Here is a 23,722-nt window from a genome sequence, read left to right on the forward strand (position 1 = left end):
CTGCCTAGTTTTCAAAGCCCTCTATTGTCTTACCCCTCCCTACCTATCCTCCTTTCTCACTTTACATACTCCTTCTCGTTCTCTCCGTTCTGCAGATCACTTCCTTCTCTCTCCTCTTTCACCCTATGCCCCTTCCTGCTTCCACTCCTTCCAACTTCTCGCTCCTTTCCATTGGAAAAGCCTTCCCCTCCCCGTCCACTCTATTACCTCCTACCCTTCATTTCGCAATTCTCTAAAATCCTATCTCTTCCACTCACCCCCTTAGCATCTTTTGCTTCCTTTTTCTCCACTGAAGCCACCTCCACCTTCACCTTCACCTTCACCTCCTATCCCCCTTCTCTCACTCTGGTCCCTCTCCACTTGCGCTTAACCTCATAAATAATGTAAATTGTTCCTTGTACTGTTTTCTGGTTTAGATTTAATGTCAAGTATTGCTTGTTGTATTTTCTAGTTCCTCCCGTAAAGCACTTTGGATTAAAGCGCTGTATCAATTAAAATAAATACAAATACAAATATATGGTAACAGTGGAATTAAATAGGCTCGGCCTGGCTCATAAAAGGTTAAAATGGAGATGCAATGAGTCACTGTGGAAGGACTCCGTATTCCATGCGCACATTTCCAAGGAAATTGGGGAATATTTCAAAATAAATAATACGCGAGAGGTCCCAAGGAAGATGGTGTGGGAGGCGGGGAAGGACACAAGGAGGGGGATTCTGATTAGAGAGGGGGCTAGGAAGAAAAGGAAGAAGACGTTAATTGAGAACAGGCTGAGAGAGGAAATTGTTCATCTCGATAGGAGGGCAAGCGACGCCACCGAAGAGAGGGAGGAAAGAGTTCTGGAGGCAAGGAAGAAAAGGGAAGAGCTTAGGCTTCTGGAAGAAGGGCAAATGGTCAGGAAATTACAGGTCCTGAAACAAAGGTTTTTTACGAGAAGGGGGATAAGGCGGATGCATTAGTAGCTGCCAGGTTGAGGAGACAGCGGTCTGAGAGATGGGTGGTGGCCATAGAAGAGGGGGATGGTACAGGGAATCTGGGGAAGGAAGGGATCCAAGAAGCATTCGCCACGTTCTATGATAACCTATATAAATCAGAGGACAATCCGGGCAGGGGAGACAGACATATTTGGCTGAAACGCAGACCCTGAGGCTTTCCCGGGAGGAGGCTGAGGCACTGGAAACCCCAATTACAGCAGAAGCAATCAAGAGGGCGGTGGTGAGGTTGCCATTGGGTAAAGTCCTGGGGGAAGATGGGTACACAGCAGGCTTTTATAAGTCAATTATTTCCCCGCTCCTCCCCTTTATGGTGGAACTCTTCAATGATATTCTGGAGACAGGGGAAGCCGCAGAGTAAATTTCCTGTGCACTAGTAACAGTGATTCATAAGGAAGGTAGAGACCCCAAAGATGTGGGTCCTATCACCCCATCTCCGTACTGAATATTGATGCCAAGATTTATACAAGGGTACTGGCAGCCAGATTGGAAACATACATGCCCCACCTGATACATTCGGATCAAGTGGGCTTTATAATGGGGCGGCAGGGAGCTGACACAATGGGGAAAACCTTGCATCCGATTCATGAGTCGGGGATGATGCGGGGGGCCCTGCCTTCTCTCGGTTGATGACAAAAATGCGTTTGATAGGGTGGAATGGGGCTTCTTGAGGAAGTTATGGACAAGGTGGAACTAGGGTCCAGGTTCAGGAGGGGCATCATGGTGGTGTACACTTCCCCCAGGGCATCTGTGGTAGTTAATGGTGGTTACTCTCGTTGGTTCACCTTAAGTAGGGGTACGAGACAGGGCTGCCCCCTTTCACCAATTTTATTTGCTCTTTCACTGGAGCCTCTAGCTCAGATAATCAGAGCGGACCCTGCAAGTGGAAGGACTCACAGTGGGAGGGCTAGATTACAAAGTGGCTTTATACGCTGACGAAATGCTTCTGCATATAAGGAATCCCACTCCTGATTTTGAAACTGTATTACGAAGCGGTACAATTATGGGTCCTCATACCCCATTTTAGGATGCAGAAGGAACTCCAGTGGGTTGAGCTTGACAATCGGAATTTAGCTCCCGCAGCTGTGGGTACCGAGAGGTAAGCTTCCGCGCAAAATCAGGGACCATGTGATTTTGGGAACCATTTGTGGGATCTGGCAGGAGATGGCAGATATGCAAGGAGTCACCACATGGCCATCCCCCCTGGGTCACACCTCGGCACCCAGCGTCTAGGAAAGGGAGTCCTCACGAGCGATAAATGGAAAGAGAGGATACAGAGAGACCTCACCCCTTTTGAAAATCTCCTAGATAAAAGAAGGGAAACAAAGGGCTTGATCTCTGCTATGTACAGTGCATTGGTGATTGCAGAGAAGGGGTCCACAGAGTACCTGAGGCAAAGGAGGAAAAGCGATATGAGAGGGAAATCGACCCATGGCTCTGGATGAGATTGTGTAAGGGGGCCTCGGTCTCTGTAAACAACACGCCATTAAGCTTCTACATAGATGGCAATATGACCCGGTCAGGCTCTCAAAGTAGTTTCAGTCGGCAAGTCCTAGGTGTTGGTGCTTGTGTGGGGAAAGGGCCTACTACTGGCATATGTGGTGGGGATGTCCTCACATAAACCTAGATGGGATCCATCATATCAGAACACCGTTCCTGATGCTATTTGGGATGGAGGAAGCAGAGAGAGAACTCAGAAGGTTGACGGGAGTGGCAGCGCCCCTGCTTCTTGCAGCACGGGCCTGCCTAGTCATGAAATGGAAATGTACTAAGACTTCAGGGAAGAAAAAGTGGATTGCTATGAATATATGCATAATGAAAAGGATAACCGCAGCACTTCATGGGAAGGCATAGCCACATGAGCTGATATGGAGTGAATTTATGGCAAGATATTTGGACAGTTTGGACAATTAAGGACAATTAAGGAAAGGGAGGTTATGTATAACATGTTGGTATAGGAACTGCAGGAAGGATAGACTCACATTGTGAGAGTGATCCGTCCCACCCCCTGAAGAGACTACCCCATCTGGACAATATACCAAGAGGGGGAATACCTCTCACGAGGCGGCCAAGGACATTAACTAAAAGCAGGTGATAAGACTCTCTACGGGACCACAACCGAACGTTAATATGTTTGTTTATATTGTGCTGAAGAAGACAGTTCAAGTGAGGGACGGGGTGTGCAAGGGGAATGGTGAAAAGTAGTCTAAGATTAAGGGAGTGATTTTGGGGGGAGATAAAGGGGTGTTTTTGACTGTTCAGATGTCATATTCCCATTGTTGATGTTTTTGATGTATGAAATTTACAAGAAAAAGAAAGAAAAAAGGTCCACTTCCTTATCAAAAGCAGTTGTTCTCAAAGTGACTAGTGCTTGACAGTCCAACACCCAATGTTGTAAAGTTTCCACAAGGCCTGTCGATTGACAGAAACATCATGAGGGACCAGACTCTACGATCACTGTCATCTTCCAGTTCATGGTGCTTTCCCTGGTTTGAAATGTATTAAACTTGAAACGCATATACAAACCACGCAATTTATTATAGTGAAAGCATTTTTTAAAACAATATATTTTTATTGATTTTACAACATGTAACTAGTTGTGTTAAACAAACTTCACCATTCCCCCTCCCCCTTTCCCCTCTTCCCTCTTCCCTCTCCCCTTTGGGAAGTTCCTTACATTAGTCTGCGTTTTCGGGGTATTTTTCCATTCCGTAGTTAAATATATCTAGTATCTTTATTTTGTGTGGGCACCACTGTTCCATATAGTCACTTTGGAGGTATTCTAGGGTCGTACCCCAATCGTCTCTAAACTTATGATCATTGCCTTGTATGTTATACGTAATTCGTTCCATCGCTACATGTGACAAGACTCTCCTTGTCCAGTCTATTGCCACTGGGGGGTGTTCCATTTTTGGGCTATTTCCAACCACTCTTCTATTAATAGTCCCATGAAATTCAGTTTGTGCGTTTTTGTTAGGTGTTTGTATTTTGGATCACATAGTCCACATAGCCATATATCTTCCCCCAGATTCACTGTGCTTGGAGACATTAATTGCATTTGGCTCTTCACATCTGACCAGTATTGTTGTAGGATTGGACAGTCCCACCAAATGTGCCGCCAGGTCCCTTCCCCTCCAGCATACATTTCGGGAGTCACGGTACATCGCATGGAGCCTTTCTGGCGTGTAATGCTATTGCAAGAGTATTTTCATCCACATTTATTTGGCCTGTATCGCTTTAGTAATCTTGGGTATTATTCCCCATGTGTTCCCACCGCTCCTTTGGGATCTCCCTATGTAATGTCTTTTCCCATCTCTTTATGTATACCCATTTTACTGGGGTATTTATGTACTTGTAAGTGTTTGATACAAATCTTTTCGTTCCGGTATGTGTCAATGTATATTTCGAACGGAGTTAACTCCCTTGTCGCAGCCATTTTTATTCTGGGGTTGCCCAACCAATGGTGAGGTTGTTCGTAATTGCATCGTTGGCATTCAAATTCAACAGCATTGTACAGTCTTCAAATGTTTTTATCTATTGAGCCTGGTACATGTCCCCAACCATTTTACATCCTGCCTCCTCCCACTTCTGAAATGACCCTTTCTCTGTTCCTGGCGGGAATTCAGGGTTTTTGAATAATGCATAAAAGGGGCTGGGTCCTTCGTTAGTGTTCCTTTATGTGTATCTGTGTCCCAAATTTGTAATGTCGCTTTCATTATTTCACTTATTTGTACATTGGGATGTCTATATTCTTTTCCCAGCCAGAGAAGGTGTCTAGTGGGTGTTGTCGCTACTGCTCTATCTCGTGCTGCCCACAGCTTCTGTAAATTGTCTGGTATCCATTCTTTCAAAACCGATAGTTGGGCAGCCTTGTAGTATTTCTTAAAGTGCGGAAGGGCGCAGCCGCCGTCTATCTTTGATGCGATTAGAACCGCACTTCATACTCTTGGCGTTTTCCCCTGCCATATGTATGCTGAAATCTCTTTCGTTAGGGATTTGAAAAAAGTTGGTGGGATTGTAATCGGTATCGCTTGAACCAGATATAAAAGTTTTGGCAGAACAGACATCTTAATCGCAGTTATCCTACCCCACCACGATGTTGATAAGGGGTTCCACCTCGCCAGTTCCCGTTTAATTTGTTCTAGCATTTGGGGGTAGTTGTGGAGGTATAGATCTTGTATTTTATCTGTTAGTGTGATCCCCAGGTGTTTGGCCACGTTTTTCTCTACTTTCAGCTGTAAGTCGGATGCTACTGAATGGATGTGCAAACTATTGCCTGCCTGTATCAAGACCTCAGATTTCTGTCCATTGATTTTTAATCCAGACAGTGAGCCGAATGATTGGATCTCCTGCATAAGAGTCGGGAGTGATTTTTCCAGATCCCCCAGTGCCACCAGCCTGTCATCCGCATATGCTGCGGTTTTATGCGCGAGTCCTGCCATATCTATGCCTTTTATTTCTTATTCGTGCAAGTAGGGGTTCCAAAAATATAGCATATAGTCTGCAATATGCGAAATAGAAGCGTCCACTCGACGCGGTCGAACGCTTTCTCCGTGTCTAGAGCCAACAAAATAGCTGGGGAGTGTGTTATTCATATTTTTTTCCACCAGATGGAGGACCCTCCTGATGTTGTCGTGTGTTTGTCTCCCCGGGACAAACCCGGATTGGTACTGGTGGATCAATTTAGGGAGAATCTGCGTGAACCTAGTGGCTAGGATTTTAGTGTATAACTTTGCATCCAGATTTATCAGCGCTATCGGGCGGTATGATCCTGGAAGTTGTGGGTCCTACCCTGTTTGTGGATTACCAGCATCTTTGCCTCATTCATAGATTGTGTGACATTACCTATATCTTTGAAGTTGTTGAATATATATCCCTGTATATCTTCTAAAATTGGGCGGTATATCCGTCCGGACCCGGGGCTTTGTTTCTAGGGAGGTCCCTAATTGTTTTGGAGACTTCGTCTTCCGTAATGTCCTCGTCTAGAATTCGTTTTTCTTCTTCTGATAATACCGGAAGATTTACCCCCTCTAAATATGTTTTTTGTCGTCCCTCATCTGGATGATCCCAAGAGTAAAGGCGCTGATAGAATTGCTCTAATATGTCCCCAATCTCCGACGATTGCATTTTTTTTCTTTGCCCTTTGTCATCCAGCAGCGCCCCTACTGTCCGATCTTGTTTCTTACCTTTAAGTGGCCTGGCCAATAATTTATCGGCTTTATTCACTTTTGTATAGTACCAATGTTTCACCTGAAGCACGTTTCTCTCTTTCTTCGTGCGAAGAGAGTCCAGTTGGCCTTGGACATGTGTCGGGGATTTTTGTAATTTAGACGTGGGTTTTCGCATAATTTCAGCATGGATCCTACTTATGTTTGCCTCTAACTCTTTTTCCCATTGTAGGTTCTGTTTCTCCCTCTGATTCTTTAATGCGATTAGGTGTCCCCTCGTGATTGCCTTTAGCGCTTCCCATTGAGTTTCTTTAGATATCTCTGGTAAGTTATTGCACGTGAGATGACAATGCATTACTTACCGTAAAAGCATTTCTGATGGTTGTATCTGCTTAGATTCACATGCTGTGCATAGGTCCGACATCCAGTGGTCACTGCGGAGTATTGCATTTTGTTTTTCGTAGTCGAAAAGGGGACGTCGACAAGGCGTGTCTAACACTATCCCTATAGTGACGTGCGTTGTACCCACAATCCCTCACGCGTCGAGGTCCCTCTGTTTGTATTTTTCTGCCCTGAGGGAGCCTTCTAGACGTGAGTGAGTACAGAAAAGAGAGAAATATAGAAAAAGGATGTCTATGTTCCTTCCATCCGAGCGGGGAGGAAGGGTGGGCGCATGTGAATCTAAGCAGATACAACCATCAGAAATGCTTTTACGGTAAGTAATGCATTGTCTTCTGATGTTTGTTAATCTGCTTAGAATCACATGCTGTGCATAGACTAGCGAGCAGTACCCGGAGTTGGCGGTGGGTTATGAGAAGGAAGAGTAGAGAAAAGATGTCTTAATACTGCCTGTCCCACCTGGGAGTCAGATCTAGAGTGTGCATCTAGACAGTAGTGTTTTGTAAAGGTGTGCACAGAACTCCAGGTAGCTGCTTTGCAGATGGACTCAAGGGGAACATTTGCAATGAATGCTATGGACGCCCCCGTGCCTCGAGTAGAATGTGCTCTTGGCCTAAAGGGCAGTTCTCTCTTAGCAAGAGTATAGCAGAGAGTGATGCATTGAACAATCCATCTAGAAATAGTGGACTTTGAAACTGCATCCCCTTCTCTTCCTGCTGCCACCGAGACGAAGAACTGATTAGTCTTCCTCAGTGGTCTGGTTCTTTCCATGTAGAACATGACCGCTCTGCGGACATCTAGTGTGTGCAGAGTCCTTTCTCCCAAGTTGGAAGGATTTTGAAAGAACGCTGGTAGTTCTATAGACTGGTTTACGTGGAATTTTGAGATGAATTTCGGAGCAAACCTTGGGGGAGTGCGTAGAACCACTTTATCTCTGTGAACTGTAACAAAGGGGTCTAGAACAGAAAGAGCCTGTAGTTCACTTACTCTCCTGATGGAGGTGATAGCTATTAGAAAAGCAATCTTAAGAGTGAGGTCTTTAAGAGATGCTTTGTGCATGGGTTCAAATGGTGAGCCCATGAGTCTGGTAAGTACCACGTTAAGGTCCCATCCGGGAGCTGGGTCAGCTATCGGGGTGTGTATTCTCTTTACTCCCTCCATGAAGGCCTTTATAACAGGGATCTTCCACCACGACACTTTGAGTTGGGAAGTGGTGTATGCAGAAAGTGCCGCTAGGTGGACTTTAATGGAATTGAACACTAGATCTGAATCCAATAAGTGGGTCAGGTATAGAACAATATGTGTGGGAGAGCAGTCAATCGGGTTGATGCTCTTTCCTCTGCACCAGATGACAAATCTCTTCCACTTGCTAGAATAGCAGTGGCGAGTGTTAGGTTTTCTGGCTTCCCTGAGGATGTCCATGCATCTCTGTGGGAGCTGTAGATGTCCAAATTCTATGATCTCAGGAGCCAGGCTGCTAAGTTCATGTTCTGGGGGCATGGATGCAGAGTCCTGCCCCTGTCTTGTGACAGCATGTTGTACGGGCAGGGGAGTTTCACTGGGGGAGATAGAGACATCTCCATCAAGTGAGCGAACCATGGCTGTCGGGTCCACATTGGGGCCACCAGTATCATGGTTACTTGTTCCTGGTGCATCTTGTGCACCACCTTGTTGAGAAGGGGAGTCGGGGGGAAAAGCGTAAACAAATTTCCCTGACCATTGAATCGACAGACCGTTCCCCTTGGATTGGTTCTGGGGGTACCTGGAGGCGTAACTTTGGCATTGTGAGTTCTCCAGGGTTGCGAACAGGTCTATTTCTGGGAAACCCCATTGCGTGAAGACGTCGAAGACAATGTCTTCGTGCAGTCGCCATTCGTACTCTTCGGGCAGGGGGAAATCCCTGCCGAGTTTGTCTGCCAGCAGATTGAGTTCCCCTGGTACATGTTGTGACAGAAGGAACATATTCTGTTTGAGAGCCCACTTCCATATGTTTTGGGCCAGTTTGGACAGTCCTGGAGAGTGGGTTCCCCCCTGCTTGTTGATGTAATACATGGCTGTGGTGCTGTCTGTAAGGACCATCACTGTCCTGCCTTGTAGGTGTTCCTGGAAGGCTTTTAGCGCCTTGAACACCGCTAGTAGCTCCAGAAGATTGATGTGTTTGGATGCTACGTTCGGAGTCCACTCTCCGTGAGCAGTCTGATGGGATAGGTGAGCCCCTCATCCTGTGAGGGATGCGTCTGTGGTTAGAGTGGCTTCCGCTGCGGGTGTGGCAAAGGGTTTCCCTTTTTCCAGGTTTTCCTTTGTCCACCACCGTAGCGAGAGAACTAAGGCCTGCGAGACCACCACTAGATCGTCCCATAGTCCGCTGGCCTGACACCACTGGCTGTTGAGCCACTCTTGCATTGGGCGCATGCGCAGGCGCGCGTGAGGTACCAGATAAATACACGACGCCATCATGCCTAGCAAGCGCATTGCTTTGCGTACCGTCACCTCTCGACTGGTCACATATTGAGGGATCTGAACCAACATGTTTTGGACCCTCTCTTTGGAGGGGAAGACGAGGCCGTCCTTTGTTTGAATTAGAGCCCCTAGGAATTGTTTGATTTGCCTGCGGTCTAGGCTGGACTTCTTTTCGTTGATGGAGAAGCCCAACTGGAACAAAAGGTCTACAGTCTTTTGGGTATTGGAGAAGCATGTTTCGTAAGAATCCCCTGTTATGAGCCAGTCGTCGAGGTAAGGGTAAACTGGGATGGACAACCTGCGCAGGTGGGCCGCTGCCACTGCCAGTACCTTCGTGAATACCCTCGGTGCTGATGCTATGCCGAAGGGTAGCACTCTGAACTGGTAGTGTTTGCCCTCTATCATGAACCGGAGGTATTTTCTGTGCGCTGGCAACATTAAAATATGAAAGTATGCATCTTTCATGTCCAATGTTGTCATGTAATCTCCCTGTGATAGCAGTGGGATCACTTCCTGTAAGGTCACCATACGAAACGTTTGGGGTTTGATGAACTTGTTCGCTGGGCGCAGATCTAATACAGGGCGCATGGTTAGATCCTTTTTGGGTACAAGGAAGTACACTGAATAAATACCTTCCATTACCTGAGATAGAGGCACGACCTCTATGGCTCCTTTTTCCAGCAGTTGTTGTACTTCTTGTAGAAGGATGGCAAGATGTTCCGGTGACATGCGTTGTCCCCTCGGGGGTTTGTATGTTGGGGAACTGTTGAATTCGATGCAGTATCCGTGGGCTACGGTGGAAAGTACCCAGCGGTCTGACGTTATACCCTCCCATGCTGGAAGAAAGGATGTTATCCGGCCCCCGACCGGTGTTGCATGTGAGGGGACGCGAATCTTCGCGTCACTTGGTGTTGTTAGGGGCTTGGGAACCTCTGGGGGTGGACCCTCGCCCTCTTCCCTTGCCCCGGCGCTGTCCTCTTTGGCTGTACTGGCCACTATTGGTCTGGAAATTGGTGGCAGGGTACTGTTGCTGCTGGTTTTGTTGTTGGCGTTGGCCACGAAAAAAGCGTTTGTTGCCATAGCCGCGCCTGGTAGAGGGCTTAGAGATTTGGTCAAGAGTTTTGATAGTATCGAACTCTTTTTTAGCCATCTCCAGAGCCTCATCCACCGCTTTCCCAAAGAGGTTTGAGTCTTCAACAGGTTTATTTATTAAAGACGCCTGTGTCTCCGGTTTGAACCCTGAGTTGCGCAGCCATACGTGGCGTTTTAGGACTATTCCCTGAACTAGGGAACGTCCCGCAGTTTCTGCCGCATCCAGAGAGCTCTTTACAATACTCTGGTTGACCTGGGTTCCTTCGCCAATAGTTGTAAGCAGGCGTGTACGTAATGGTTCCGGCGCTTCTTCGGCGTCTTTGCGCAGTTTGGCCCACTGCGCGTCCGCATAGTAGCGAGCAAAGAATTGTTGTTTGCAATTCTTGCCGAAAAGGCGGCCGAGGATGTAACTCTTTTTGCAAGGGCATATAACCGCTTGCTCTCCTTGTCAGGTGGTGCCTCACTGGTGGAAAGTGGTACCCCTGCCCTCTTTCTTGTGTTGGTTACTACCAGGGAATCCGGAATGGAATGTCCCCTGATGTACAGCGGGTCTGAGGGTGAAGGAGTGAAAAGTTTTTCAATTCTAGGATTGACCCCTCTGATTAGTGCGGGTGTGGACAGCGAAGCGATGATTCTTCTCTTCACCGAAGCGAGGAGGGGAATTGTCTGACTGACCGGGGGCTTCTCCTTAATTACTCTTTCTACAAAGTCTAATTCAGGGGAGAGCTCCCCAGTGTCCAGTTCGAAGTGTGCTGCTGCTCTGCGCAACAGGGCATTAAATGTGGGCTGATCGTCAATGGGAGACGTGTTTCTAATAGGTGAATTGTCAGGAGGATTTAGGTTCAGGACATCAGTGTCGGAATATATTGATGGGGATTGCCAGGGGTGAGAAGGTCCTTCTTCTGGATTTTCTCCGAAGCCTTCTCCTACCAAGTCTGGGCTGTCTTCCAGACCTTCCTCCTGGTTCCGTCCCTCTTCCTCGTCCATAAAATCATCCTCTTCCTCAAAATAATGTTCTTCCCCAGTGAGGTCATACACACTATGGAAGTCTGAGGCTGTGTCCTGGTGGGGATTGACTAGTCTTGGAATTTTGCCCCTGGGGTCCTCCTGAGGCCCTTCTCTTATTCTCTTGGGAGTGGGAGGGTTCTGGGTATTCATAAACCTCTCCATTCTTTCCATGCAGAGATGGAGCCTTTCCATGGTTTCATGGGGTACCCCTGAGCGGTCTAGCGGGGGAAAATTGGTGTCTTGTAGCTGAAAACGGCTCGACCTCTCACACAACGTCGAGGAAAGTGTCCCGTCGCCCTCCGAAAAGCCTTCAGGTGTGCTGGGAATCCCTTCGACTGAAGGAGATCGTCCCTGTCTTTTCGGCGTGTCTTTCGACCTTTGCGTAGCGCTCGACGAGTCTTTCGGCGTACGCTTGTGGGCGTCGGCTACCACGATCCTCGCCAAGCTCTCAGCGACTCGTTTGTCAGCGGAGGGCAATGGTTTCGACGTTATGGGTGTCGATCGCTCTACGGCGGCATGCGCTTTCTGCTGATGCGCGCCGGCCGATGATTTGGGGGCGGCGCCCTTATTTGCCGAAAGCCCAGTCGCTGGTCGCGGCTGCGGTTGCGAGAGGGGCTTCGAACCCGAACGGTCCGAGGAGGCCGCCGGTGAAACCTGCGTCTCCTTGGGCGCTGATGCTCTCTTCGCCTTCGACGAAGAAGAGCCATGGGTTGTGTGCTTATGTGTGGTCTTGTGTGCGTCAATGTCGCCGGGGTGTTCATCCCCATAAGCAGGGCGTGAGCAGAGCCCGTCGGGGCCGGGGACAGACGACGAAGCGCGTGTGCGCTCTCTAGGGGGGTTTTCGACTTCCGTAGCGGAGGTCGTGGTATCACGTTCCTCGTCACTGTCGGAGGTAGCGACGGTGGGTGGAGCGTCGGCCTTCGACATAGCGTAGGCCGCCCACCTCTAGACCCTACGGTCTTTTAGAGTTTTCGGCTTAAGAAGCCGACAAGCCGTGCAACCTTCCTCTTTGTGATCGAGGGGCAAGCAGCGGTTCCACCGTGAATGCTTGTCCTTCCAAGTAAACTTGCCCTTGCAAAGCGGGCAAAACCTAAAGGGTGTCCTCTCCATAGCCGAGGCAATAAATCGTGATAACCACCCCAAGGGAAAGGTAGGGGAAAAGGAAAGGCATTCTCAGAAAAGAACTAGAGATGTCCCACGACCCCCACTCTCCCGACTGTATTTGGCCTGCGAGGCCAGGCCACGTGTTCGGCAACGCCGAAGGATCTCCTCCGCTCGTCCCCTCCGTCGAAGATCTTGCTCGGCGGAGACAGCTTCACAACAGCGTCGAGGGGGGGATCGATATGTTCTATATTAATATAGGAAAACGACCAAAGGTCGAGGAGATGAAATCTGCAATGTCTCTCGAGGAGCTCCGCGTAAAGGCGACCAGTAGCTGGGCGGAAAAAAACAATCTGAGGGACCTCGACGCGTGAGGGTTTGTGGGTACAACGCACGTCACTATAGGGATAGTGTTACTGACACGCCTTGTCGACGTCCCCTTTTCGACTACAAAAAACAAATGCAATACTCCGCAGTGACCACTGGATGTCGGACCTATGCACAGCATGTGATTCTAAGCAGATTAACAAACATCAGAAATTCGGTTATATGTTCCCTGATGGCGTTCCCCAGCACTGGATCCCGGACTAATTCTTCTGGAAGTCGCCATTTCCATAACCCTGAAACTTTCGGGGCCAGCGCTATTTCGGCCCACAAAGGGGCATGGTCAGAGAGTGAGATGGAGCCTAGCTCTGTTTTCCGTATTTTCCACAAGATACCTGTCGAAGCCCAGAGATAATCTATTCTTGACATGGTATTATGGACATGTGAAATTGATGTGAAACCTTGTTGGTTGGTAATAATATGCCTCCAGACATCTTCCAACCCTAGGTTGGTCATTTTTTGTCGTAAAGCTTTCGATAGGTTTCCCTGACCCTGCTGTCTGGGATCAGATCTAGCCATGCCAGGGATCCAAGCGATATTCAGTTCCCCTCCCATCACTATCTCTCCTGCGGAAAAATGTTTCTAATTTATCTAAAGTAACTTTCAGGAATCCTTCCTGTCTCGTGTTTGGGGCGTATAGCGCCTCCAGCATAAGGGGATATCCTGCTATTTTTGTATTTGCAAATATGTATCTTCCCTGTTTGTCCTCCTCTGTGTGGAGTATCTGTATGTTCAGGGTGTCCCGGACTGCAATCAGAACACCTGCTTTTTTCACTTGAGCGTTTGCCTGTAGTATCTGATTGTACCCTCTCAGTTCTTGTCCTGCCCTCTAATGTGTTTTTCCTGGAGCATTATTATATTATATTTCCCCTGTTTTAGGAAATGCTCCACTTTCTTCCTTTTAACTGGGGAGTTTAACCCCGCGGATATTATATGTCAAAGTGTGTATCCCCATCCTGTCACGGGAGTTTGTGTTTCTATGTGTACCCTTCGTTGTGTTTTCTATTCCTTGTGGTCCTTCCCGGGCCCCTCCCTGCCCCCCAACTGTGTAACATCCAACTTGCCCATTTCCCTTTCCCCCTTACCCCCTAAACAGCCCGGATGTGGGCTCTGGTTCCTATGACCGCTCTGACGTTGCGCTGTCTGCGCCATGCCCACGATTCCTCAGGGATAACTCTTAGGGTATCCTAAAACCCTCTGGATTTCAATAAGCGTCCCCAGTACTCTCCTCCCCTTCATCCGCACCTGTATTGTGGAAGACTCACTCTCCCATGATGATGCTTGCCCAGACCGGTGATTCTTTCGGATTCAAGGTCTTGCTGGTGTTTGTGTATTTGGCTTTCTCGGTACTCGTTTACTTCTTTGTCAAGTGCCCCTTCATTTTCTTTTCATTGCTCTTCCATTCCCTGGCTGATTTCCTCTGGCCTGTTCTTCCTCTTTTACTCGCTTGACTGTCTCATTCTTGGTCTTGTATGTCCAGTATATGTCTCCCTTCTTCACATGTTGTTACCATTCGTTGTTGCCCTTCCCATGTGAACAGCAAACCGAACGAGAATGTCAATTTATAGCCGATTTGTTTTGCTGCAAGGTATCTTACCACTGGACCCATTTCCTCGCGTTTCTGAAATGTGGACTGCGCCTGGTCCTGATATAACTGGATATCCTCTCCATTCATCCTGATATGGTCCATGGTCCGGGCCTTTCGCAGAATTTTTTCTTTTTGGGAATATGAAGTGAGTGCCACCAGCACGTCTCGGGGTCGGGCTCCTGGCTCTCCTGATTTTTTAGGGCCTACTCGGTGTACTCTATTGCGATTTCCTCCTCGTCCTTTGCATCAAGAGTATCCTTGAAGACTTGCTGGACTGCCTCTTTCAGGCCTCTTTCCTCTTCTGTTTCTGGTGTATTTTTTATTCTTATGTTCGACCTCCTTGACCCGTTTTCTAAATTTTCACATTGTATTTCCAGGTTATGGGTCCGTCGCACCAAGTGTTCCTGGGTCTCTGCATATTGTCGTACTTCTTCCTCTAGGTTTTGCGTTACTTTCACCAATGTGTCAGTCCTCCACCTAGACTTGTCATATCTGTTCTTAACTCTTATACTGCGGTTTTCATATCTTCTTTCATGGACTCAAATTGGGTCTGCATTGTTGCCATGAACTGGGCTTGAAATTCCCCAAACCACTTTTTCATATCCTCTCTGGATGCCATTTCAGGATTCCCGGCTTCCGTATCCGCCTTGGGAGATTGAACTTCTTGGTTTTTCTTTCTCGCGGATGTTGTAGGTATGGCCGATTCTGCCCCTCAAAGTTGTGGCAGGCTCTGCTCCTGCTTCTTCTGGGGTGTCGGTTGAGTGGGTTGCACTGCTCTCCCCCTGGTTTTTGACATAGGTGCTGTTGTCCGTCAGTTTACCCCCTGACCGCATTAACTTTGCCCACCGGAGTCCACTCCAATGGTATGTTTCCACACTATGCTTCAGTTGTGCTTTCTTTTCTGGTTCTTTCCTCAGCACTTACTGCTGCATGAGCTTAGCGTGTTATGAACTCTCCTGTTTTGTCCCTTCGCAATCTCTGACCTTCCCTGGGTTGTGTCCCTTGGCAGGGTTTTATGTTTTGTGGTCTTGGGTTTCCGAATCGACTCTTGTTTTCCCCACTGCCTGGAGTCTGATTCTTGTCCTGCTGACAGCGAAGTCGAATATGTGGTGTGCACTCCTAGGCGGGAAGAGTTCCCTTCTTCTGAGTGTCTCTTTGGTATGCGCGTTATGAGGGGCCCTAACAACGTCCCTCTGATTCATATATGTTGTTGCCCAATGATTTGCCCCTCCATCTCACCGTGCTCTCCAATCTGAGCGGTTCCTGTGGTGCGATTGTCCCAGATGCCAGAATCCTCGTTTGCCCCGGGGGGGGGTGGGTGGGGTCTGGAGTATTTTAATGGCTCTGAGGCAGTGATTTCTTATACTATGTGTGGGCTGGGGGAGCCTTGTTGTTTGAAGAGTGATTCCCACGTATTCTCTTCCTGCTCCCCTCGCTCTTACCTTGTAGAGTAGAAGGGGTTTCTATTCTGTACCACTGCAGTATTGATTAAATGAATTAGCGAGGCGATGCCCCCCCGCTGGTGGCTTGCTGCTTTGCAGTGTCGGCAAACTCCAGCGTGTTCCGTTAAGGGCCCAGGGGCCTCACCTCGCTCGTCCGGGCCACCAGCGGTCCATGCCATGTCTCAGGAAGTGCCTCTGGAGATCGCCCAAGTCCCGAACCCAGTCTGGGTGTGTCGCTGCCTCCTCGCCTGGGCACGTTGTTATTGCTTGTCCAGGTTGTCCGCGCGGCTTCCAGCTGTCCTTGAGGGGCTTTCTCAGTGCCGCGTTTGCCTGCTCGCTGCTTCCCCCTTCTGACGGCTCCTCCGCCCTGACTGCCCCGTGCTGCACGTTGGTCGCGTTCTGTCTCCTCTCTCTTCACGATCTGTAGCTCTGTGTCTGGTCCTGTGGATCCTCGAACGGATCCGATCCTGAGGGGCGAGTATACCGCTTTATTGTTGCGGCCTAGGAGGGGGGGAGGGAGCTATGCTACGCTCAGGCACATCCTTTCCGCATCGCCGCCATCTTGGAATCCAGGGAAAGCATTTTAAGTAAAGCGAAAGTTGATCTTTCTTATGTGGAAACTTGGCATATTCAGTGTAAGTGGAGTATGTTGGAAGCAAATCAAGAGTAAGCCTCCAATCCTCTCTTAAAAGTTTGCGTTTGACAACATCAGGAAACTTCATTAGCTCTTGTTCCGAAAAAAGTCAAAAGATGTACGGAAAATATGCATTTAGTTTTTAAAGACATTTATGGAATTTATAGAAGACATCTGCAGCATTTTATGTAAATCCATATGTAAGGAATTATCCGGTGGTGACAGAAACTTAGTGTAATTTAAGAGCTGTCTCCACTGAAATATAGCCTGAAGCAAATTTAAATCTAATTCATGCCGAATTATGGCATTTGGAATAGACATAGAAGTACTCAAGACTTTTTTTCCAAGTCCATCCCTGTAACTTATTAAGGTACGTCCCAAAATCTAAAAGTGACATATCCAATCTGTACATTAGGCTCACTTTTCAGTGGAAAGTATTCCAGAATAGGAAGAATAGAAAACGTAAACAATTTTGCATACAACCGTTTCTTGTGAGAAATGAGGGATGAGCCTATCTTTCAGCATTGATTAACACATTTCGATTGAAGCAACGTTAGAAAATGTGTATCCCAAATAGAACATAGGTTTTGGTTTCCAACTATTAGAAAAATTACAATTTTGGATTTAGATACATTAGCCCTCAAATTATTCCTTAAGGTGTACACATGGAATATATTTAGCTTTCGTTGTAATCCCATAGGGATCCTGTTAAACAGTATAAGGTCGTCAGCAAAGGTGAGCCAATGACATCTCAAGTGGCTCAACCTAACAGGAGAGATGTCTATGGCAGTCCACAATTCCCCAATGTCACTGAGATAGACATTGAAAAGTGTGGGAGCCAGGATACATCCCTGTCTTTGATCCAGATTAACAGAAATAGGACTGGACATCGCCCCTTCCTGGTTCAAACGGATCCTCAAAACTGAGTTTTTATGAAGGAGAGCCAACAGTTGAAACAATTTAAGAGGAACATTATGGTTCAATAATTTAGTCCATAGCTCTGAACGTACAACACAGTGAAAAGCTGAGGACATATCTAGCGAAGCCATTTACACAGTGCCCGCATGACTAGGTTTGACAGTGAGCATCGGATGTACCAGAATGGTAGCATTGGGTGGGGTTCCCATCTTCTGTCTAAATCCCACATGGAAATGTGATAAAATGGCAGAATGGTCCAGTATTTCATTCAACTCTCTTAACAAAAGTATAGCAAATACTTTACACACTGAATCAATCACGGCAATAGGCCTAGGTCCCCATTTTTGTAGATCAGTTTAACAGTCGAGTTGGACCAAGAAGAGGGCATATTATGCATTTTAAATATATCAAGAAAAAGGCTTCAAAAGACGTGACCAAAAAACAGGAGTTCTTTTAGTATAAAAAGGTGGAAGCCAGTCAGGACGGCTCGGGATGGTTTTAATTTTGTGATAGCCCATGTAAGGTTATCCAGGTCCCATGGACAGGTGTCCACAACAATATGATACAAGTCATTTGTAACGTACCTGTACACATGTGTTTCTAGGCGTGACAAAACAGGGAGGGAAGACGAGACAAATGATTTTACAATTTCATTCAAATTGTGCAAGTGTGGAAGGGCAGGTGCATGGGGCGGGAGAGGTGCAAGAGAGGGGGAAAGGGAAAGTGTGATCAGGGCACCATGCTCTGAAGAAGTGCAGCCAGGGCAGCACAGCTCTGGGTAAGTGCAAGGAGGCAGGGGACCATAGCGGTTACATTTAAAGCCCCTAGTGCGGGACAGGCCCGGAGGCAGTGCGGAAGAGACTGATAAGAGGAGCCTGGTACCCAGTCAGTGTTTTAGGGTATCCAAGCAATCAGTTAGCGCAGCATGAAGAAGGGTCAGCAGGGGAGGGAGAGAAAAGGAAAGTCTTTTGCTGCTTCCGGAACTTCAGGTGGTCTGGCTCAAGTTTGAGATGGGCAGGGAGGCCGTTCCAGAGGGAGGCACCGGCAGAAGAAAGTGATCTGCGCCCTGCTCTCTACCTGGAGAAGAAGTGTCTGACCATCAAAGAGTTGGAGGCAGAAGAGCGCAGGGCTTGAGAAGAAAGGTATTTAGGAAGCGAGTGTTGGATGAGGGCAGGCCACAGCTTCAGAAAGCCTTGTGGACGATGCAGAGGGTCTTGAACTTGATCGTTACAGCCACCGGGAGTCAGTGGAGAGATTTCAGGGCTGGGGAGATACAGTCCCTGGGCTTGAGGCCAATGATAAAACTTGCAGTCCTGTTCTGGATTAGTTGCAGAGGGCGGACGGTAGAGAAAGGCAGATTGAGAAAGAGGCTGTTTCACTTGCCAACCTAGAGAGAACCAGGGTTCTGGAGACAATGAGCTTCTGGGGGAAGTGAGAAAAGGAAGAGTACCTTTGAGGAGGTGCAGCTGGTAATGGGTCTTCTTGGAAAGGTCCGTAATGTGAGGGTAGAAGGAGATGAACCCAAGGTTTTTTGCCTCACAGGTAGGTGAAGGAAGAGGGTCCATGGAAGGCGGCCAGAGTGAGAGAAGGGAAGCAGGAGCAGGGGTCCCGATAAGAAGGATATCCGTCTTACTGGCATTAAGGCAGAGATGATTCAAGGGAGACCTATGCTGAATTGAGGATAGACAGAAATGCGCGAGAGAGGGGAGGAGGCTGTAGGGAGCCTGAAAGAGAGCTGTGTGTCATCCGCATAACACAAAGTTGGAGAACAAGGTAGAGATTAGGTGTGCCAAAGGGGCCACTTAGAGATTGAAGAGCCAGGGTTAGAGGCTGGAGCCCTGGGAACACCACACCACATGTAGAGAGAGGTGGTGGAGAGAAAGCACCCAAGTTGGACCTGGGAGGGTCGGTCCAGGAGAAAAGAGGTCAGCCACTCCATGGCCTGATCCGTGATGTCCAAGTTCTCAAGGAGTCGATTCATCAGGATGGTGTGATTGACTGTGTCGAAAGCAGAGGAAAGTTCAAGGAGGTTGAGGCCAGAAGGGATGCTGGAGTCGAGATTGGAGAGCAAATCTTCATGGGTGTTCAGAAGAGCAGTTTCAGTGTTTCTGGCTGCTCTGAAGCCAGAATGATGATCATGAAGACAACAAACAGTTTTAGTGTGAAGAGTAAGCTGGGAGATGGACAGTTTTTCCAGACGTTTGCCCAGGAAAGGAGTGATGGAGATCGGGCGATAGTTAGCCAGGCAGGTAGGGTCGGCAGAAGGCTTTTTTTAGGAGGGAATACACAAGGGAGTGCTTGTGGAGGGAGGGGACCTTCTGTGGGATATTTAGGTGACACAAATGCTGTAGATATATTACATTTCTCACTAAAAAAGCGGACCCAACTATGTTCCGGTATGCTACAACCAGTCATCTCCTTCCTGGATCCAGACATATTGTTGATGCGCGTCCGAAATTGCCTGGTATCCGAGGTTATGAGGAGTTTACGCATATGTTGACTGTCCCTTATAAACATATACTTTAGCGATTGAGTGAAATGTTTGTGCGATTGACAAATACATCTTTTTGCAGTCAAATATTCATCCCCTTTGAAGACGACTATCCCTTAAACTCTTAATATTTTATGTTCATCACGTTTGGAAGCCCAAATTCTAGCATCAAAGTGGTGTGGGTAGAATTTATTGCTAGACTCGTCCCAATCAAAGGATGAACTTTTAAAGCATTAAGTAATAAGCAAGTCAAGAGACTCATACTCCTCACAATCTATGTAGAGATCAGCCTCTTGACCTTCGTTGTTATATGCCATGTCCAAAAAACCCGTTTTCGCATATAAAACATCCATGAATTTTGTACACCTGTTTCATCAAACAAGTTAAACCTCTTCCATCAGGTACAACAGACGACGAGGCAGGGGAAAAATCATGACTACGGATATAAAATAAAGTAAAGTAGATGATCAAATACATTTCCACTCTGTTGTTTGAGGGAAGAAGAGACAAAAGTAGTCAAGCCAGGATTTCACGCTACTCCTATGCCAAGTATAAGCGTGAGAAGCATTGTGTGCAAGTGTCTCCAGTTTGAATACATCCCAATCAGACATAAAGGAAACCCAATTGACTCCCATAATAAGAGTCGAGTGGATGTGAGAATGAATGCATGTTAGACTGTTATATTTATGACAATTCGCAGTTTGCATTACAGTCACCTCCTATTATTATTGCATGTTCATGACCCTCCAATAGCCAAGACTCTAGTACATTTTTAAAGATCAGTTGGTATGATTCCATTGATTGCTTTGCCGGGTTCCAATAATGTAAAGGAGGCATGGTATCACAAGTATGACACTGACACAAAAGGTACAATTTGTAAAACCATTATTCAATTTTCGGGGTTTGGAAAAACTCCTACTTTGCCCTATAGCTAGGATGGGAGTAGTCTAGCTTACACTAACAAAACCTAATGCCTGCCCTATCTCTTGCACACAAATTGTGTAAAGTGGAATATGTATGTAAAGAAAAATCAGTTAGAATGTAAAGAATAACTGTGGCTGAGTCAGCTCTCCTTCCCACGTTAGACAGCACAGAGTAAGGCGGTGCTGGCTCTGGTTCTCAAGACCAAGGCAGTTCAAAATGTGGATCGAGGCCCGCATGGCCTTTCACATTAAAGTCTCTCTTTTCAGCTTTCAAAACATAGTTCAACAAAAAGTTCACGCCGGTCTCGGGCTCAGACCTTTTCCTGATGTCGAAGACTTTCGAATGTGTGTGGCTCTTACTACAGAACTCTGCAGGACCACTTTCACGTTGCCTTTGATTCTCACTTCTGTGTTATTTGCCCAAGTGTCTCTTGGTCTGAGTAGTTCAAAGTCATAAGCACAAAAGTTACATTAAACTTCTACCTTCACCCTTTTCGCTGGGTTAATTTTGATCACTTTGCTTTTCATAGTTCATTCACTTTATCGCTTCATAACAAAACATATCACTTTTCACAGAGACTTTCAAATGGGCTACTTCCTTTCGCCGGACCACTCCGCTACTCAGTATCACTGGTTTCACAGCTATTGTTAATTCAAAGTTCACCACAGGTCTGCCTTCCTTCACGTCTCATCCACACGCGTGCAGCCTTCAATTGTGCAATATACTGTTGCAACTTTTATCTTTTTAACATACACCGACCTTTCATGTCGCTCGCCAACTCAACGGCTGTGTGCATTCCTCTCTCCTCTTTGTTGTTCGAATTCACAAATCAAGGATAATACCACAGGCTTGTCTTTGCCTCCCCAACTCTGCCGTTCACCCGGGAAGGTCGCTGGCGTCCTTCAAACAGAATGCAGTCTTCTTGTCTGGGATTTGGGCTTCTCCACATGTCTTTCATAACCTTTTGGAGGAACAACCTCTTGCAGGTAACTCCTCAGGTCCTCAACCGTTTGCTCATCCCTCTGTCCGTCCCTCTGCTCCAGTAGGTTCGCCTTCACGCCGGAAGTTCTGCTCTTGCTTGTGTTCCACCTTGCTCAGAGTGTGGCTCTATTTTCCGCCTTTTATCTGTGTGGGGAGAGCTAATTGGTATCAGATGTATGCGCTTAAAGTCAAGAGCATCTTTACACTCAGTCGTGCTCTTCCTCGGCCTAGTGTTTGTATGAAAAGGGGGTTGGGGGGTTGGGACATTGGAGACTCCTATAAAATAGGATGGGTAATGTGTATCGGAAAGGGGGAATACTGTGTCTCACCATCGGTCGCCTCACCCCCCACTCCCCAAAGAACCCTCACCCAGGTGATCCTCCCACACTGGTCCACCCCCAGGGTCTCGATCCAAAGGTAATGGCCGTGGCCTGGCCACCTGAGAGAGAGATCCCCGGGGACCAGCAGGTGAGACGATGTTTGGTTTCTCACAATACACACCAACAAGGAGGAGTTCTTTGTTTGTCTCTGTGACCTTAATACGAACTGCCTGAACTCCCTCCGACGCAGACCATAGATCCGTTGCTAGGTGATGTGAATGGCTATAACCAATCCTCCAGTTAGTAGACCAACACAGGCTCGAGTGGCCGGAAGGCTATAGGTTAAATATTCCTTCAGATCAACCTTTGCAGTGGACTGTTTCCTGGAGAAAAAGAATATTAAATGTTCCCAAGAACATAGAATCTATTCCACATCCTAGTCAAGTTCAGAAGACCACAAACGTTCCATGATAAAACCCTAATTGAATGGCTAGGGTTGACTCAAACCTTGCGTTAGTGCTGCAAAGGATTTCAAAGCTGACTATCCAGGACCAGTCTTGACTCTCTTTAGCCAATCAAACTGGCTGTGTATTGGGAAGACCCAACAAATAAGAGCATCCTTCCCTTAAGTCAGCCGTTCCCAGTAACTCTTTCCTTGGGCTAGGTAGCAACATGAATGGTTTAGTTTCATCTGGTGATTTTATTTCAAAAAGATCATACCCCAGCAAACGTAGATTACTCTGTGGAGCCCAAACCATGTTAGCAGCAATCCCTGAATGAAAGTAGGAGATCATACGTTGTTTTCTAATGGGAGTGAGATTAGATGTATATGCTCTGAATGCAAGGCTCTTAGATAAGGAATTTGTTGGAAAATACCTACGAGCTTCGTCCAATTCAATCTCATCAGCCCGTGTGTTTGAGTGTTAATCTCCCACCCTATAATTTTAGCTTGACAAAACATTTCTTGATTGTTTGCCTGTTTCTGCAAATGTACTTGTATTTAAGCTTTAATGGAACCATCTACAATAGTTGGTTGATTTTCATGAGATGCATTTGAATCAACAGTAGGTGTTATTATGAGGTCCTTCCTTGTTAGGTTATTTGTCCCCATTCTCAGGTTATTCATGGTTAGAGAATCTGCCCTAGTTGCTAACTGTGTAGTTTTTGCAGGTAATAAAAAGGAAGTTATTTTAGTTTGTTGACCCTTTGTTAAACTAGAAATTGGCCTATCTGGAAAAAAAATAAAGCGTGTGATGAAGGCCTTTTTCCTTTTAACCGACCGGCCACCTTGTATAAGGTCAGAAATTAAATGCAGGTCAGTGCCGACATCAGTCATCCTGGGCATTGTACTTGTGTAATGAACAATAGTATTAGCAACACATTCCACAGGATGAGTGGTTTGATCTATTTTACGATTCTTTACATTCGACACATGGTTGTCTATAGCCTGTGGATTCGATGAAAGACCATCTTCATGTATGGGTTTCTGGGTGTTAGGTCTATAATACTATCTTCCAAAGGCAGATGTCTAAAAAAGGTTTAACTACGAGAGTTATGTTTTACAGCAAGCTGATTTTTTGTTTTCTTTCTCCTAGCCCTAAACTTATTGTTTTCTTTTATATGTACAGTTTTGTTAGGAATAACCTCAACATTTTCTCTAAGAACCATGTCTTCATCAGGTCTTGTGGAAACATTAGTGGAATCAAATAAAATTGGAGAAGCACTCAGGCGTGACATACATTCAACCAAGGGTGACGGCTTGTACCTCCGGCTGTTCAATTTCCATCACACTGTTGGACTTGCATATCACCTCCAGCTCACA

General features: G+C 46.9%; 1 protein-coding gene across 1 annotated transcript in view; it reads right to left on the bottom strand.

Moving 5' to 3' along the window:
- Positions 1-23,722, bottom strand: part of PIK3C2A (phosphatidylinositol-4-phosphate 3-kinase catalytic subunit type 2 alpha) — a 2,027,647-nt gene that overhangs the window by 1,493,863 nt on the left and 510,062 nt on the right. The window lies entirely within an intron of this gene.

Source organism: Ambystoma mexicanum, chromosome 11 (assembly GCF_040938575.1).
Source record: "Ambystoma mexicanum isolate Mex_15411 chromosome 11, UKY_AmexF1_1, whole genome shotgun sequence".
In the NCBI taxonomy this organism is placed as follows: domain Eukaryota; kingdom Metazoa; phylum Chordata; class Amphibia; order Caudata; family Ambystomatidae; genus Ambystoma; species Ambystoma mexicanum.